The 18820-nt window shown below is 41.4% G+C and overlaps 1 long non-coding RNA gene across 8 annotated transcripts in view; it reads left to right on the forward strand.

The window, feature by feature from the left end:
- Positions 1 to 18820, forward strand: part of LOC138689557 (uncharacterized) — a 29254-nt gene that overhangs the window by 1831 nt on the left and 8603 nt on the right. For 4 of the 8 annotated variants that reach the window (XR_011328420.1, XR_011328419.1, XR_011328426.1 and 1 more), the window contains exons 1-4: positions 7237 to 8912; positions 14348 to 14461; positions 18278 to 18322; positions 18452 to 18571. This is a non-coding gene — a long non-coding RNA (uncharacterized lncRNA). The other 4 variants (XR_011328425.1, XR_011328423.1, XR_011328422.1 and 1 more) reach the window with 4 other exon arrangements.

Raw genomic sequence — 18820 nt, forward strand, 5'->3', positions numbered from 1 at the left:
AGAATTGTTCACTGCTCTAATTATCAAAACTAAGTGGCTTTCTGGGAGGTGGAGTATGAGTGAAATACTAAATTTGGTTCATCCTGACAATCCATATTAGAATATCAGAGATGAGTTGTTGTCTCCACATAGTTTAACTGACTCCAAGCTTTGAGTAGTACTAAATATGAGGAGAGACCTACTGGAGTGGAATAAGAAATACACACCTGAAAATGAGATTGCACTGTAATATATGTTGATCACACAAGGTGGCAGAATGAGCTTAGGGCTATCCCAGAAATAAGAGGCAGTGAAGCATCATTGCTTTCAGTCAACAGAGTATCCTTGCTTGCCCTACGAATATGCCAAGTTGCTTCTGCACATGTAGAGGGATGGAGGAAAGTACTTTAATACAGCATTTTTTGATAATTATCCAAGTTCTTCAATTTCCTTTGGAGATTTAATGGAAACTGTTAAAAGCTTGTGGCTAACTTTGGAAATTAATAATAATACAACGCTGAATCTGCTCACATCTTCAGTTTTATTGAAAACACAGTTTACTTTCTATCGATACATTGATTCTCTAAGTGGGGCTGAACTCTTCAGATGAAGGACAGCTACAAGAACAGGCACGTAGGGAACATTTTGCTTTTCATTATCGATTTATGGCTAAATTCACTTCTATTGTAAGTGAATGAAACTCTATTGACTTTCCTGGTGTTGCATTTGCTTATAGAAGGCCTGAGCATGGCAGGTAGGTATATGTGGCTGAACTAAAGGTGACCTGAAAAGGAGAAATTGAAGCCCAAGGCAAAGAGAAGGGATTACTCTGCAGCAATTTCCATGCTACTGCTTTGGCCAATGCGTTGAGGAATAGTAGCGACACTTCTTTCTACACCTGTACGGCTGCCAGATACTCTCCTTGACCTCCGAGCCTGCCCTTGTACTGGTCACTTCCAGAGGCAGGGCTGAGCTGCATCACCAAACGAGCCTTTGGGTGCAGGTCGCAAGTGAGCTCCTATGCATGCCTGCTCAATTTGCTCTTGTAGAGCTATGGGGCAGCCAAGTGGTACGCCAAAATGATGGAGAATTTCAGCTGTGGTGAGGGTTTCCTTCCAGTTTTATAAGCTCCTGATGTGAATTGCAGCAGTGATGCATAAAAGCAGACTGTGTGTTGAGCCCAATTAATGGTTGCTTGAATAGAGGGGGATAATCACTGCACAGTGCTTTTTAAAGGTAGCTGATAATATATGCTGCATCTGAATTTACTCCTGTCTGTAACTGAATTAAGTAACTGACCAGGCTAGTCTTATAAGTAAGGGCTTAAGGACTGGGATCTATTCATTGCTCCTTATGCAATATATTTCTGGAAGCTCATTAGAAGCTATTAGAGCTTATTCACCCTTGCAACCTTTTCAGCAGATGTTCAGCTGTTTGTTTTTTCCTTCACTGCCTTAAGATATTTGGCTAAGCATTAAAACAAGACTGGAACAGGTCAGGAAAGTATTTATTTCCCAGAAAATAAGTTAAGAAGTAAAATAGATGGCAATTAATAAAAAAAATTGTCTGTAATCTATTATTGAGAATTAGAAAACAAAAATTAACTGAAAATTTGAAATTTAGAGCTATAGCAAACACTGGAATTGCAGCCTTTCTCTTTGCACAGACAGGAGGCTGCAAAATGATAAAGAAGAAAAAAAAGAACCAAGAGAAAAAGACAAAGAAAAAAATACAATTATGAGTTCTTTTGCATCAGCTGCATTTGCCTTTGGCCCTTCAGTCATTCAGGGGAGTTGCAGTCTGTGAGAGTCATGAGGCTTCCATAAGACCATGACTTATGGTCATGTCTAAGAGGGTTTTTTACCCCACACCTGAGTGCTGGGCTTCAGGCCTGAGAGGTCCCTGACCCCTTGTTATTGTGTCCAGCTTACTTCATAGTCCTGTCCCGTCTTTCAGGTATTAGCTGCTGCCTCTCAGCTGAGCCTCAGCACTTGTGTGACATCTCCTCCACCATCCCACTGCAAAGCCGGGGAAGTTATTTTTAATTGCCAGTGGTTTTAACTTAACTGCTCGAATGTACACCACACAGGCTTGAGTCACTCACACATACGTCTCAGCCTGGATAAGGTAACGAGTGGAGATAGCGTCTCAAAATGCCTTTCTGCTGTGACCGCCTGTGAGTCCTCCCTCTTCTTTTCAGTACAAAGTCAAGCACTAACAGCCTAAACCACTGCAGGGGATGCTTTGAGTTAAACTGCTAGCCTTGCACTGAAATGGGCAAAAATGCTCACTTATACCTGTTCCTTACCACCTCTCAATTGCTAATTACTGCCTTGCGATCTGATTTGCCTGGCGGCAGTCTGCTGCCGTTGATGGGGCGTACCTAGGAAAGCAGAAACTCCCTGGGAGATCCAAGCTGGGGGCTGCGAGGTGGCCAAGGGTAACGGTAGGGATGGCTGGCAAGCTGGGGCACATGCCTGGGCTCAGACAGGTATTTTGGATGCTATCTCTCACGGTATGCCAAACCCCACGTAAAGTGCTTAGTTCACATGGCCCACAGAGAGCTGCAGTGCAGTGCGAGATACAGGACTGAAACAAGACTGAATATACACGAGTAGTAGGCAGCAACCTTTACATAACAAGTAATTATTTCATGTCCAAGAAGACATTAGAGGCTGTCTGTACCCTGAGAGAGTAGCTTGGCAGTAAGACAGCCACAGCTGAGCCAGAGCAGAAATGCAGAGCTCTTCTCCGATGAGTGGGTGACACGGGACAGCTCCCTTTGTCATTTTCCAAAATCATTGCACAAAGTGATGTCCACATATTGGTTAAATAAGTAACAACTGATTGGGTTTCAGTCAAAATCTAACAGTCTCAGTAGCCTTAGCCAGGGCCCCTGGAATGCAGAAAGCAAGCAGAGTCATAGCAGTACTGAGAGAGCTGGCACTGACAGCAGTGTGGCGAGTAAAAATATTAATGGCAGTGACACAGATGCTTACATAGACTCCGTCTGCTTAGATATAGGTGTCATTCATGCCTGCCCAACACACATGGGAGCAGAGCATGCTGTCTCTGGACACATACATACCCACAGGTACATATGTATATGCTACATATATATATATGTGGTTAACCACAGCAGATGGGGTGAGAACGTGCTGTGGGGTTCATGTGGTCACTGAAAACATTCTCATTTGAGTGTGCCACTGGGAAGCTCCCAGGGCAAATGCATATGGGTGACTTCAGTGTCTGGAAAAACATGCTGTGGCACTGCTGTATTGTACTGGAAGCTACAGATGGTCCCTGACAGCCTTCGTAAAGTGGTATGAAGCAAAATACCTGCGAGAGAGAGGAAATCATTGTGTTTAATGCCACTGTTGTTGGTATTGATGGTTTAGCCGTCTGTACAAAACAAATGTGGGCAATCGGTTCATCTTGAAATAACCTGTACAACTGAATAAAGGAAGTTGTTGCCTAATCTATTTCATACTAATTGCTCCATGCCACAAATTCAGGGCCTGATCCAATATGAATTGACACTGAGGAGAGATACTCCATTCACTGCAATAGTCTTTGGATCAAGGCTTCATTTTAAGGGGAGCAAACACAGCATGCTAAATTAGCATCTGAGTCATCACTATCCGTTTCTTGAGAAGCAGCCAGGCTTGATATTTTCCGTGTAGCCAAATGAGTCTTAGCACTTATATGCCGGATCCCAAGCCAGCAAAGCCATCCTGAGCACATCAAAGTTTCGGTAAGAGCCATGGCCCTGTAGGCTGCTGCGCGTGACAGACCGCCTCGGTCGGGTGTCTGACACGGGGCTCTCACCGCTCCGTTGCCGCACAGAGTCATTTACCACCCAACAAACACTTAGTGCTTATGAGGCATTTTTCAAAAATCTCACTGGGGCCATACCTGGGGCTTTAGCTATTTAAACATCTTAAAAAATCTGTCCCTCGAGAGGATTTAACTCAGCAGGATTTAGGCTGCTAAGGCTTGCATCATCAAAGGGGCCAAAGCGTCAATCCATCTCTTTTCATGCCTAAGGACATAATAGTATCATGCCCCCTCCCATGAGGGGGTACTGCAGAGAAATTTCCAAGCTCTCAGCACCCAAACTAGCTAGCTCTGGAAGCAGATGGAGTATAATTATAGCAGTGTTGAGCTGCACCTGAACTAATTAGCTCTGCTGAGAAACAGGGATTGAATTTAATAATGCATGTTCTGCCATACCAAAAACACTAGGCTGCCTTTGAGACCCATGCGAGTGTCTCTGCATGGTGCTGTGCTGAACTCTGTGGATGTACTCTGAAAGTCAGCTCAGAGCTTTTTTTTCACCATAATTCACTGCACAATGTAGATATCACCTTGTCCCAGCATTCAGGTACCATTGGCATAATTACTCCTCAGCTGTCATTTACCTCCTGACTATTAGTTTAGCATGCTAAGTTCTGCATATGCTCAAGATTTTGCTGTCCATACTCGCCTAAATATTGAGATCTACCTCAAGGACTGCTGTGGCCTAAAGCCTTGAAGCCTTTAAAATGGGACTGTCTTGGCTATGGGCCTGATGTTACCAGCATCGTCAAAATATCCTCAAAGTAAATGGTAGCTGTGAGACAGAGGTAGAAGACCCAGGTTCAGATCCCTGCTCTGGAGCAGTGATACCTATCAGACATGGACTTGAACTTCTATCCTTGATACATTTCCTAATTGCTGGGATTACAGTCTCTCTGTCCTTAGTCCTCTGCATATCAAATTATTCCTACAAAGAGGAGCAACTCTTGTGTTGGTGACAGATATTTTTCCCACCCCACAGAAAGCTGGGGTTTGGGATGCTGACTTGGGGTGCTGGTTTGAACTCAAACTCCAGCTACAATTTGGGCAGAAAGAGAGGTTTGACCCTGTCCCCCACACCCACAGGGGGTGACTTAACTCCAAAGCTCTCACTTCTGGCCTACCACTATTACTCTTTAAAAATGGAAACCTGATGGTTCATATCATCCAAGTGGCTGAGATTATTTAGGAGCTTAATGGCTCTAAACAGAGACTCTGTCTCTCTGGACATGTGTAAGCATTGTCCTTTTTTTCTGAAATTTATTTCTTGCTAGTTTGGTCCATGCCCTGCTCAGCAGCTTTCTGTTGACCCGGCACTTAGGTGCCTATCCGTGGAAAATTTCTCCAAGTATTGTAAGAGGTAGAATCAGCACTATGAGTGAGCTGTTGCATTGCTTAATTCTATAAAGCCTAATTACTACCTAAGAAGTGCAAATGAAAATTGGACCCTTGAATTACCTAAAGTCTTTTGAATATTTAAGCCATGGTTCATAACATTTGATGATTTTTTTAATGTAGTTCCTTTAGACAAATATAATGACTCTGTGTGCTGCAGGCAACAAACTACAACTACTGGATCAAACATGCACACAAATCCAGAGGTAAGTCTTTTAATTGGTTCTTCGGTTTTAAAAAACATAGGCTTCAATATTTTGAGCCAAAGGAGATATTTGGTAGCTAGTACTGACATATCTTAGTAGGTCAGCTGTTGCAGAGGTAAGTAGTTCTCTCATCAGAAACTCAAAATACCTTTGATTTTGTTGCAGAATCATTCTTGTTCCTGCCATTCTGCTGATAGGGTCTGAAATAAAATCCCTTAACTAGAAAAAGATCTGATTTACAAGATTTGTTATAGCTCTGGTGAATTTAATTGCCTGTGCAGGAAACACGGGAGTCCGTATTTCCCTTTCTCTTCCTCTATTTGCACTACAACATATTTGCCTCAAATAACCTGTTTCTGAAAATACTAGCAGTAAGTGGATGAGTGGAGGCATTAGAAGTAATATTGCGTTTGTAATAAGGGGAAAGGGAGAGGTGTGAAGAGAGAAAGGAAAATCCTGAGTCTGAGATCTTCCCCCATGCTTCTCCTGGCGTGGTGCACAGACTGGTTGCCTCTTGTACAGGGGAAGGAGTAGAAGTGCAACCTCTCCTTAAATAATTAAATGAATACTTAACCTGCAGGTTTAAAACTTACAGTATATTATAAAACAATTATGTTTCCTTTGCATGAAAAAGCTGAATTGCCATTCACCTTCTTTTGTCATCTGTATGCGTGAGTTTGGAGCAATTAGTATGAATATATTGCAGGTGCAGTATCTCAGGAAATTGTAAGTAGCTGTGCTGTATTTTCGTACCATAGAGGAGTGCCAGATCTATAACTCTTGGAAGGGTTGAAAACTGGAGAGATGTGAGCATCTGAAGTGTGATTTTATAATCATAACAAGCACTGATAACCATCTATTTAATAGGCATGAAATGAATGCCGTATTTTCTCAGATTGTACCGCTACTCATTTGATTTAAGTGGAGACTGCAAACTATTTAATTTTAGATTGTGGATTACCTTTCTCATGTGCCCAGTTTATCTTTCTAACTATAGACAGAGTTTTTTGAATGGTAACAGCAGTGGTATTGTGTTAGCTTTGATGTTATCTGCAGACAACATCCTATTCCAGTGAAACACATTTTTGCATGTTCTTTAAGATAAACTACTTCGGAATTCATCAGCCCTGAATTTTGTTTGGTATCATTTTGTCATCTCTAATTGTTCATGTAAAACTGATCCTTGTACTGACTTTGAGATGCAGATTCATTTTAAGGGCAAGTTCCTCATAAATTCAGGTGAGCATGGTAAGATAAACGCTTCCTAAAGCCAAATCTCAAAGTGGCATAAATGGTGATTTTTTTTTTAGTAGAATGATACCAGTCCACATCTGCTGAAGATTTGACCCTTAGAGTTACGTGACCTGATGATAATTTCTGCTGATGCTCCATTTGTACAAGTAGAACAGAGGGACCTCAAAGACCATGGTGATTATTCATATATGGTTTGATGCCCTTTTATTCCACCACAGAGGCTTAAAGGAGCCACCATGGTACTAAGATTCATGCCCGCCATTTTACCTATATGAAATCACTGACTTGATGAATGATACTGATATGGAACGTTTCCTTTTTTGCAGGTATGAAGGGAAAAATTAATCCTGGGGACTTCAATGCAAACCCCAGTCACTTCAGCCAAAACCGTTTTTGCATGGGAAAACTTCTGATAACCACTATCACACACACCAAGTGACGCATGGGCATATCTGCTTACTTTGACTTTTGGGAAGTGGCAAAGGAGGAGGAAATGCAAGTACCAGATCAAAAAAGGAGCCTATGGCAAAAAAAGGACTTTTCAGGTTGTCAGCATGGTGAGTCATCTGCACAGTGTTTCCATAAATATGACAACATCAGTGACTACCCCTTACTTTTAGCTGCAGTAACACAGACACACACTTCAGTGGAGTGGGAGGAGGTAAGAGGGCTTACACTGAAATGGAAATAGCAGGAGGAGGATATCACATGAAACAAACTCCTGGGGCAGGCAAGACTTGTGACAGGATAAAGATTATTTGTTCTGTAGATAGCAATCCTAAAACCACGGTTACTTGGTGGGGTGTTGTATGAGAAAAAGATACGTATTAAAACTCAGTGTTGTACTGTGAAGCACGGATGTTTTCAGAGTGCTAGTTTTTAATGCTGGAGAACAGGACACTCTCAGCTCCCCTCTAGAGTTTTAATGCTAACAGAAAACCTATTTTTTTTAAAATATAATCTAGTCTGAGAAAACCCCTTTTTCTTTATTGGTTATGAAGTAAGAAAATTTGTGGGCTCCATGGCACTACCCCTCTCCTCTGCCTCTGGGTTCTCTGTGTGGGTCTGTAGCTGATGTGGCAACACCTGTCCTATATTTCAAGTGTAGCAGGAGGCCTTTTGAGCAAACTATCATTTAGAAAAGAGCTAGAGATTGCATAGTCCCCTGTGGCTCTGGCAAAATTTAATGGTGTTGGAGACTAATCCCCCCACCATTTCTCCATGGAGCATGGGGAGCAAATTCCCTTACCTCTGAGGAAGAAGTCAAATGTTCTTGGGGGGGAATCTCAGCCAATTTTTCTCTTTGCCTCCCTCTTGGGTAGAGTTTTCTATGGGAATGACTGAGGATTGACCCTATGGAAATTAGAATTTGAGAAGACCTATTATAAAATTGATTTTATTTCCTTGTCACTGTGAAATTGTTCCCTATAGCATGTTTTCTAATGATTTATCCAGTAGTTTCAAATGTTGTAAGTACCAGTGGTTCTGTATTTCCCTGGCCTGTCTCACTGACGGATGGTGCAGAAATGGGGATCGCAAGATACAGCAGAGATGAAAAGAGAGATAGCCACATAAGAGAAAGATGAAATTTCTTTTTTACTGTAGGAGTAAACTGCTTGGGAGGATCAGGAGTGAGACCAGCAGCATTTTTGGTGTATATTCTAGGTAATATAGTAGTTTAGATATAGGCTGTGTTTAAAGGTGATGAAACTTGCCTCAGACGCAAACCCAACCACTTTTAAAGTTATCTCCCTTTAAATCTATTGAAACTTTTTTCCTACTCTTTTCATGTAGTATGTTTGCACAATATCTGGGAGAAGAACTTCTTATTCCTCCTCTCTTCCTCTCTGTCCCTCTGTTCTCTTATTAATGCCTCCCTCCATGCAGCCCTCTGCCCACACACACTTCTTGGGAAGCAGATGTGATGAGAAGCGCTGAAGCAACATGAGATACGATGTTCTTGAAGAATCTCTGATCTGCTGAGCAACGTCCTGAGAGATTTACAGCTCCAAAGGATTTACCATAAATAAATAAAACCTTTCAACACCTTAGAGCTCCTGGGAAACAAAATCCCAAACATTCTAAGTTTCACTTATCACTTCTTATTGCTAGCATTACTGGAGAGTTGCTGTCTGTTTGGTCCTGTTGTGCTGTCCACCTGCCTCTTGCATTCTGTCTCAAGCAGCCACAGCAATATCCTGTCTCTTCTGCTACTTGTCCATCCAATATAGCAGTGCATGGGTAATGTAATGCTTGAGGGTAATAACCTGGTATATTTTCTGTCTTCTATATAAGAGATTTGGTATTTGCTACTTTTTTTCTATTTGGTATTGACTCTGGAAATTTTTACACAGACAGCAAATGTGGTTGTGAATTCAATCTCTAGGTTTCTCTTTTCATGGGGCACCTCTTTTCCTTCATTGCTTTTGCTTTGTTCAGATTAAATATGTATTGTGTTTTTGAAGAAGAATGAACTTTCAGTACAAGATAATAAAGGATTTATCTGATGATAAAACATGTAAATCTTTCCAGAAACTTCAGGAGGATTTTAATATTAATGCAGATCAAATATGGAAATATATGCAACTTGTGAATAGTTTTATGGAAACAGGAAGAGCTGTGGAATCAGTGTAGGAGTAATCCTTATTAGGATGAGTTTCTGATATTGATAAGACAGAAATGCAGTATCTCGATTTTTTTTCTCTTGCTTAAATCTCTTCATTCTTTTGTGAAAGGGCAGGAAAGGATGACAATTCCTTTTTAAAAAATAAACTGCTGAATAAATCATTAGAGAAGAAACTATACAGAACAAGTTTGTAGTGACAAGGAAAGAAAATCAGTTGTGTAATAGGTCTTCTCAATTTCTAATTTCCAGAGGGTCAATCATCAGCCCCCCCTGTAGAAAAAATAGATTAATTATAGATAATTAATATTTTACTATTTTTAATATTTTAATAAGCATGGATATCCCTCCTCCTGAGGTGCCCTCAGGGTAACTCTTCCTTTCTCTGTTATGAATTTCGGTACAAGGAGGGCTTAGTACTCGGTATTCATAACTTAATACAACATACTAACTAAAATTAATGCTTAAGGTACTTAATTTTTTAAATCTCCCATTTACATTTCAAAATGTCACTGAAATCATACAATGTACTTACCGGCAAAACAAAACAGAAACGGTAAGTTTGGTGAAAAATGAGAGGAGAAAATCAAGAGGTAAGATATAGGTGAATTTTTAACATGGCAAAGTTCTCAGGTATAATTATCAATTTTTAGAATTTTTTTTCAAGAATGGATCATGATATAGGTAGTGAAATTTCATAGCTCACTTTATAATCATTAAGGAATAGCATGGAATAGAGGGAATAGGGGTTCCTGCTTCATGCCTAAATGGAATATACCACTTTGGTGTTACCTGATCACCACTTTTATCACAGCGACATCCCAGTTTGATTTGGCTAACTTTCGCACGTGCTCATAGCTTATACCAACCAATTTAACAAAGCTGGATGTGGTTGAAGAGATCTGTGGTTGAAAAATTCACAAGAAGATCAAGGACTTAATCACATAGGATAGTATTCACAGAGGGTCCTCAAGGACATAAGTAAGTCCTTTGCTGCTTGAAGTCTGGGGTTCCCACACCCAGAAATATGCTGAGTACGAAATATTACAGAGGAAGGGTCACTCTACACAGCGTCTACTTTTCAGAGCTACATCTCTTCTTTGCAGACAGCTTCCCCCAGCAGCAAATCCTCAAAGATCCACAATCATGTTTAGGAGTGTGGGATACGAGGTGCACAACCAAAGATCCAGAGACCACTTTATTCTTCTAACAGTTTCTTGTAATACTATCACTTCTCAGTCTTACCATCACCATTTTGAAAGAGATTTCAAATTCTCTCAGTATGATGATTTTGCAAGTCTGCTTATGAAACTCATTTGTGCTGTGCTCTAAAATAATTTCTGAAAACGCCCTGCTCCCATTTATCATTCAACATGCAGGTTTCTTTCACATACTGTGTTCTAGGACATGCTCTCAGCTAACTAGTGAAAAACCTCTGCAGGATGTTTTGCTCATTAGAGAGGCATTTTGAAGTTAAAGAAATATTTTCCTTTTTATTTTAAAATGTCTCATTGGATAAATAGTATACAGATTTTTCTGAGATGTGCTTTGAGGGCAGCTGCTTGAAAAATGAAGAACAGAGCCTTCAGATCTCTGAAATTAATGGGAAAGTTCAGTAAAATTTGGATTAGACTCTGATGATAAAGCAATCTGAAACAGAAACATCGTTAAAAGACACTGGTAATGGAATTGTGAGTTTATTTGTCTGAAAAAGAGCTTGTGAGGTAATAAGTAATGAATTATTGTTAAGAAGTACATCTGTCTCTAAAGGGAAAAATGTCGTGTTGAATGCATTGTACATCTGTACTGATGAAATTATTAAAAGAAGTACCTTTGAGATAAGAGCATGTATTATAAAGACGACCAAGTGAACAGAGGGCTAGGGGGCTTTTATGCTAATTAAATGATGGACACACAGTGAAGAGACAAATTGTTAATATATGCTAAACACAGAAAATCTAGAAGACCATCTGATACATTCTGTTGGAGAGAAAACATGTCTGTTTAATTAAGGGCTGTAATATTGCATGTATGCTTGCAGGCAGAGATAAGGTAGCTAATTTAGCTCTTCCTGAGGTGCACTCTGTCTTTTTAGTGCTTAAATTTCAACCTTAAGATTCCCCTAATGTTGCTGTTTGTATGGGATTGTTGCTCAGTTTCTGACACATACCAGATTCCCTGAGAGATAGATGCACCTCCAAATAATGACTGCTTGTCAGGAAGATAGTTTTTCGTACGTGGCATTAATGCAGACCTTTATTTTACAAAGAGGTTTCTCAGTGGCTCATGCTGTCTTATTTTTAATGGATAAAAAAAAAAAATAGGGGTGAGTGGGAAATGCTGTCATACAGACATTCCAGATGAGACCGGGACAACATCTCATTTGAATAACCACCCTATGGATCCGTCAAGCTGAGCTGAGACATGCCTCAGCAACCTCGGCTCAAAATGGAGCCCTCGGATGGAGGGCAGGATGCAGGAGTGCCCGCAGCCTATGCCTGCCGTGGCTCCTCTTGCCGCAGTGCCTCTGCTCGGGAGAGCGCTGACATGGGCAGAGCACGGTCCCGCAGAGGAGCTTAATTGTGCCTTTGCTGTATTACACAGAAACATATGGCTCAAAGCCTACAGGAAAATATTAGAAGAGGAATTTTGCAGTGGTAACATAAACCTTATTTTGCATGAAGTAAAATCAATATTCGTAGTCTGAGTGCCTTCCCAGGGTTTGAAAGCCATGTGTTGTTCGATTTCACCGAGTTTAGGGTATTTGCCTCCATTCCCTCCCCAGACTACTATGGGGAAGCTGTATTTTTCAGGGTTGTGTTTGTGGACTGCAGTATATGAATTTTGCTCCTAATCATTGCCCATATAAAACGCTGGGGTGATGGATATCTGCCCAATGGAAATTCAAGTGCCATAAATTAAAAGCAAACCTGGCATGATGTGTACCTCCCTTACAAAGCTCTCACAATTATTTTTTTCAGTTGAGTAGTTCTCAGTAGGACCAAAACAGCCTTCCACGAGCTTTGCAGTGGTAAATCTGTACTATAGTGACTACTGTTCTGAGAGATGTGAATAGTGAAACTGGTACAAATAGCACCATGATTAATTTCTCAGTTTTATTTTAAACGTCCAGGTCTCAAAAACCACCAGTATCTTATAGGTTCTTGGTGTGAAGCTGCTTGTAGGCTAGTGAGTGAACCTCCAGGTGGATCCCATGGAGGAGCTCATGGAGCTGCGCTCAGCGACAGTCACTACCAATGCAGCCGAACTGATCTGACTCTCTTTGTGCTTGAGCTGTAGATGTTTTCCCAAACAGATTAGCACTGATTAGCAAGGAATTATCAAGCGTAAAATGAGTTTCTTGGCTTCTAGCCACTGGACACATACAAAGAATGGATATCTGCAGGAGGAGGAAAATGAGTATCCACGCATGAGTAAAACGCTTGGACATATTTGTTGTTGCAGATTTTTGCCAGCTCAGAATAAAAGTGGTCATTGCCAGTTAAATACAACACCTCTGTCCTTACAGTAAGCACATTGTTTTGTAGAAACAGGAGCTCTTAAATTATTTCCTTTCTGCTTATCTGTGATTATTGAATATATTGGTATTTGAGCATTTCTGTCATTCAGAAGCAATCTGCTATTTAGACAGGGCTGCTTGCTTAGAATGCTGATGTTGATGATGCTGAAAACACGGGGTGAGGGAAAACTCAGGTCCCATCTTGAACAGGCTTGCAGACACTCGGTTGCTTTAAGAGAAGGTAAAAGACGTTTTAAGCACTTAATAGCTGTTTAGAGGGTAAGTAAGGAGTTGGGAGTACTTTCCCTAAAGAGAAACTTATTGGAAAGGGAGCTGCTTCAGACAGACGTGAAAATAGAAGGAAATTGGTCCACCTGAAGAAGAAGAGAGTGATCAGTAAAATGGTTGGTCTATTAGTCTGTGGCCTCTGCTCTATAAAATAGGAGGACTCTTGCTTTATTTGCACTGACGATGGGACAACGTTGTGAGGTTTCTCTTAACCAGCAGGAACATGCAGTCTGCTCAACCCTTCTGCCAGTTTGTTTTAGTTATTCTAAGCAGTCTGATGGTAGGTGCAATATCTGCACAGTTAATAGTTGAGTAGTACTGATAGGTGTACTATCATTTTAATTACCTTTAACGACTAGGCATGCTGTGATAGTAGGCATTTAGAGATTGAAATATAGAGTAGATCTGGTAAAAATTGTCTTGAGTGGACTGAAATGCTTGTTTTTTGCACATAAGAACTAATGTTTGTTACTAGCACTCATCATCTTGGCTATACATGCAAATTAATTTGACAGCAGCCTTATGATTGACATCTGAAAAAAAATTTATGTAAAAATATAGATGTCCTACATTTGCTTACCAAAAGGAGACTTTGACATTTTTAAAAGAAAAAACCCAAACAAATATTTTTAATTTTTGTTATGAAACCAGATAAAAAGTGAAAAAGAAATGAATTATGTTTTCTTATATGTGAACAGAAAGGTGGGTATTTATATCTTATTTCTGTATCTGTGTGTCTACAAAGAGAGTGCTTGCATGCTGGTGGGACAAAGGAGGGGAAAAAGGTTATTGGATATTTGACTTTCTGTTAAAGGCTGAAATCGCACTGAAGAACTCAAATTTCTATAAAAGCAGATTTCAAAATAAAAATTTTTTAGTAAACTGATGTCTATCCTTTATATGATATATTCCTTTATGGCCTCCAATTATATAACAGTTTCTTATTATCTTCCATTTTTTTTTCCGTTCTGTATTTTCTTTCCTTCCCTTATAGATCCTTATTATCTAACACATTTACTCATCTCTGTTTCTTCTCTTTATGCATTCATTTTCCATGGCTGCCTCTTTTTCCACTTCCCATATCTTTTTCTCTCCTGTTGTTTTTTTTGGTTTGAAGCTGCTCAGAAGTGTGTGTCAGTAGTATTAACTCACATCTTAAAAACCCAGCCTCCCCATGTCTAGTTCTTAAAAGCAATGGGCTAATGAGAAAAAGATGCATGACTTCAGCTCTTTATTTATTTCTAGGCTTACTGTGAATCCTAAGTCATGTGATGCATCTGGGTGTGCTGGCTTTACTGGAAGATTCATGGACAGTTACTGTAGTGGTATGATGTTCCCAGACAAACACATATATTGCAGGTGTGTGGCACTGTTTTCACAGTGGTTTCTTGAAGGGTTATAATGAGCATCCATATTGTGGCGATGCACCAGCATTCAGACATCGCTGAGGTATTCAGACATCAGTGGTTAGCCCTTGTTTGCCTTTAAGTGAATCCATTCCAAGCAATTTGTCATCTCTCTGTTTTCAGCAATATTAAATACACAGCCTTGCAACGATCTCTTGGCGTAGAAGAATGTCTGTACTTGGAGCAGTGTGTTCATTGAAGATTTTTTTTTCACCCTTCAGCCTTGTGTGGATCTTTAACAATCTGCTATACGCTGCCTCTTTCTCTAATCTTCTGAGAGTCAGTAGGCACAAACTGTACTGAGAAAATTATACCATACCACACTCTGAAACTGTGAGTTTGATTCCAGCCCGTCTGGTGGGACTGCTGCTAAAAGTCAGCATCTAAAGAAGCAGCTCATTTGAATTCTGGGTGTACACGTGAGTTAATACGAATGTGCTCAGAGACTGAAGGCTGATGTATCAAAGACACTGTTCAACACCACCTCAGGAGTGTTCCTAATAGTGCGACCATTTTTTCCTTTCACTTCTGTCAAATTTATCAATGTCTGATGTCATTCTTTCTCAAAGAGAGACCCTATTAATATGTATAAAGTTTTAAAAAAAGTACGTCCCTGTGCATTAACATTTACTCATGGCAATTATGTCTGAGCTTATTAAATTTGTATACTCACCCCCCTTTTCTTTCTTTCTATTCCCCCCCTACAGAAAGCAGCACTGGATCTATCAATTTTTATGAAGCTGTGTGTATGTGAGTGTGCATACCGCGTACACACATTTATGGGTGTATATATACATCTCTCCCTATTATACTTCAGTACCAACGACTGAATAATTCTACCTGCTTTTTGTATCTTACTGCTAGAGCATTTCCTAAGAAAACTAATGACTGCTTACCTGGAGCTAGACTGAGCTATTGGGCAGGCACGTACCTGCATTGCCCAGGAAGTGCGCAGGGAAGGAATTGTACCTGAGAGCGGCGCAGTGTGTCTTGCCTCTCCCTTCTCCTTTGTGAAACAGAGAGGTAGTTTACACTCCTCCTTTTTCACGTGCCTTTTTCTGGTGCAGGTTAATTTTCCTATGCAGTGGGCCAGCGTGTAAGAGCAGGAGCCGAACGGCTCTCAGCCCTCGCTGTCTCCCTTGTCCCTGCAGGCCCTCTCTCCGGAGCCCAGACCCTCCGTCCTGCCCCCGTGCCGGGCTGTGCCGGAGAAGGGACAGTCTGAGAAACGTTCTCTGTGCGTGGAGACAGCCCCGAGGTTACGCGCTGCGTGTCTCCTCTCGTGAAGTGCTTGCCCGTCTGTGCTTGCCCAGGCCCTCCCCGAGAGGCCCAGCTCCCAGTCCCCGACCTCCGCTGGGCCGCCCCTCCGCCGGCTGGGGACGCAGCGCTCGGTGAAGGCCGTGCCGGCAGGACCTGGCGCCCGCGGCCCGTGCCTCGGCGCTTTCCCCACCTGCAGTGGGAGGACGTTGTGCCAGCAGCTGGGGTTTGCAGCGGCTTTGGTGGAAACCGCCGCTTGTGTTAGTCAGTGAACGAGGCAGGAAGGTGAGGCGGCCCTCTGTGGGGCGAGACTTCATTTGGTGGAAATGCAGGGAGCTCCTCGAGGCACCCTCCCAGAAAGGGGCCGTGACTCCAGTTCACACCCGTGGTTTGACGAAGCCTGCAACCACCCCCCTCAGCAGGGCTGGCCAGGTTCTGAGGGGCTGGAGCCGGTGACGTGAGAAAATGGTGGTCAAAAGATAGAGGAGATGTTGCATCTTAATGCTATGTAACTCTTCACACTCCTCCTCCTGCAGGGGTATTTATAGCACAATTAAACCCCCCTCTGTCCACTTCCAGCTCCGCACTGGGACCTGCAACTTGCAAATAAATGAATCTTTGCAAGAACTTTAAACTGCAGGCTTTAGGTTCAGGGATGCAACTGCCTTCTGCTCTGTGACAGGTTAGGATGGAAGAGGAAAGACCAGAGGAGCTAGACTCCTATTTCAAGGAGGAAGTTCAGCGTTATTGGCTCAGCCACATCAAGAAAGAACTGCTGTTGCAGCAGTCACTGCAGTACCTGGAGGCTACAGTCAGGATTGGAAGCATGCAGATTTGGTGTTTTCCTAAAATAAATACAAATATTTTTCACTCTTTTTAGCTGAGTCAACAAAAGAGCAGCTAACTGCTCTGTTAGCCACAAGGGCCCCAGCACTACTTTGGTCACTTTTTCTTCTGCCATGGCTTAAAGCACAGTTTAAACATTATCTTCATTTGTTCTCTTAGTGATCCACTGGAAATTAGAGGGCAGAGGAGAGAAGGGAAGCAGGAGCCATGGCTCTAAAACCAAGACTTTGGTACCTGTTGCCTTGTGTTCAGCCCACTCCTGGTTGCACCCTCAACACTTGCATTTGCAGCTGCTCACAGTGAAATATGCAGCAGCCCTGCCTGGCAGGAGGCTAGTCAGAGTGGACTGCTGTGTCCCTAGACATCACCCCAACGCCTCAGGACAGACACAGTTGTCTGAGGTCTTTGTGCTGGTAACCCCTCAGGTATCTTACCAGGTTCGGTTGCCTCTCCTGCGTTCAAGTGAGATGCTTCAATCCAGCAGTGAACTGTCATCAATAATAACTATATTTATCATAGTCAAAATAAGTTTGTTTTCTTCAAAGAAGCGCTATGTGTTTCTGTTCATGTGACTAACACCACAGTTAACTTCTACTGTGCTCCACATCTGTACAGTTGCACAGCTGCTGAAGCCCCTGCGATCTGGGTGATTTATAAGTCCTGTGGGCCACTTGCCTGTCCCATTCAGCAGGAATCTATAACCTAACCCTTTCTCTAATGGTATTAAAAGGTGCAATTAATCAATAAAAGGGATCAGTTAATATTCTCCATGCGTAAGTGCCAAACATTAGAATAATATGCTCTCTTGTGGCTGGCATCCCATTATTTTGTGGTTTAGCTAAAAAGGAAATTGGCAGGACAACCACAGCGTACACCATGGGATTACTCCAAAGATCTGGGGCAGTTGTTATATCTACTGCAGAGAAATATTTTCTTTGCTGGAAGTGTTTTTTTAAATAAATAGCAAAGTTAGTAGGGAGTAAAATTTTGCTTTCTGTGGTTTGGGAAACTTTCTTCCCTTATTTCAAAGACTTAAGTAGCGTGGGGGAATCCCCTAGCAGCCATAGGCCCTGGGAATTAAATTTTCTCCATCTGTTCCCTCTTCTCTAAGCAACATAGCACGACTCCTACTACCATCTATTTCTCTAAGCAGCCTCCTGTGGAAAGAGGGAGACTTGATTAGTGTGTATGCAGATGGTTGCCTGTCCACATTTGGAAAACTGGCCACTAAGAGAAATGTCAGCTTGATATTTATTACCATCCTTGTGCTCTCTGCACTCTATACATGAAAAGGTAACATTTCCATTGTGGGAGGCAATACATGTGGGAAACAAGGACTAAGATATTCTTACCAGAAACCGAATCAATTCATTTGCTATACAGTTCTCAAAACAGTCCATCTCTTAATAAAGGGCTGAACTGGGTTCAGCAAGTTTGTGGCTCTTGTGTGTTGCCAGCACTCTGCAGATGATCTAGAATAGTTTACTGGCAGGTGCAGTCTTCTTAGAAGTATCTTCTTTTCTCAAACCATTTCAACACTGTTCATAAAGCAGTAGTATGTATCTTAATATTTCTTAATTCTAAGTTGCTGAGGACTTTTCTAACTGAACTTGTCTTGAATTTTTTTTGTCAGCTTTTTTTTTTAATTAGGAATGTTTTTGTTTTCCAGAAAATGCCGTTATACAGTGAGCTTCTCTGCTCTTTCAGCTTTCTGGTGAGTAATTAAAATAGACTCTCCAGTTTTCTGTATGTTTTCTGTATAAAGCTGCCATGAACTTAAAGCAGGTTTTCATCCCAGGCTGTTTTGTCTATGTCTAAATGCTAATGTTTCATTTAATTTCAGAAGCTACCATTTTTTTCTGGAGCAGAGTCCTTTTTGTTACACTGAGTTTCAAAAGAGCTGGTCTTGCTTATGCCTGAATATGGGTCATTTTGTATCTGACCAAGACCATTTGGTACAGAGGTAGGTTAATTTTAAGATTTGGTACTTGTTTAGAAAAAGTTTTGCAGGATATGGCTGCATCCTATGTTCCTTATTCACTAGGCTGCTCTTTTTCAGTCACCTTTGAAATGCCTATAATATGGTCCATGTGTGTAGACTATGTTTTATGGATCAAGTGAATTGGCAAATTAAGCTGCCTGGCTATGGAATTCAGTTTCTTGAAGTGCAGCACTGAGTCTTTCGTTCCAGTGCTGAAAGGGGAAATTTATA

The sequence above is a fragment of the Haliaeetus albicilla genome, chromosome 17 (genome assembly GCF_947461875.1).
Source record: "Haliaeetus albicilla chromosome 17, bHalAlb1.1, whole genome shotgun sequence".
Lineage (NCBI taxonomy): Eukaryota > Metazoa > Chordata > Aves > Accipitriformes > Accipitridae > Haliaeetus > Haliaeetus albicilla.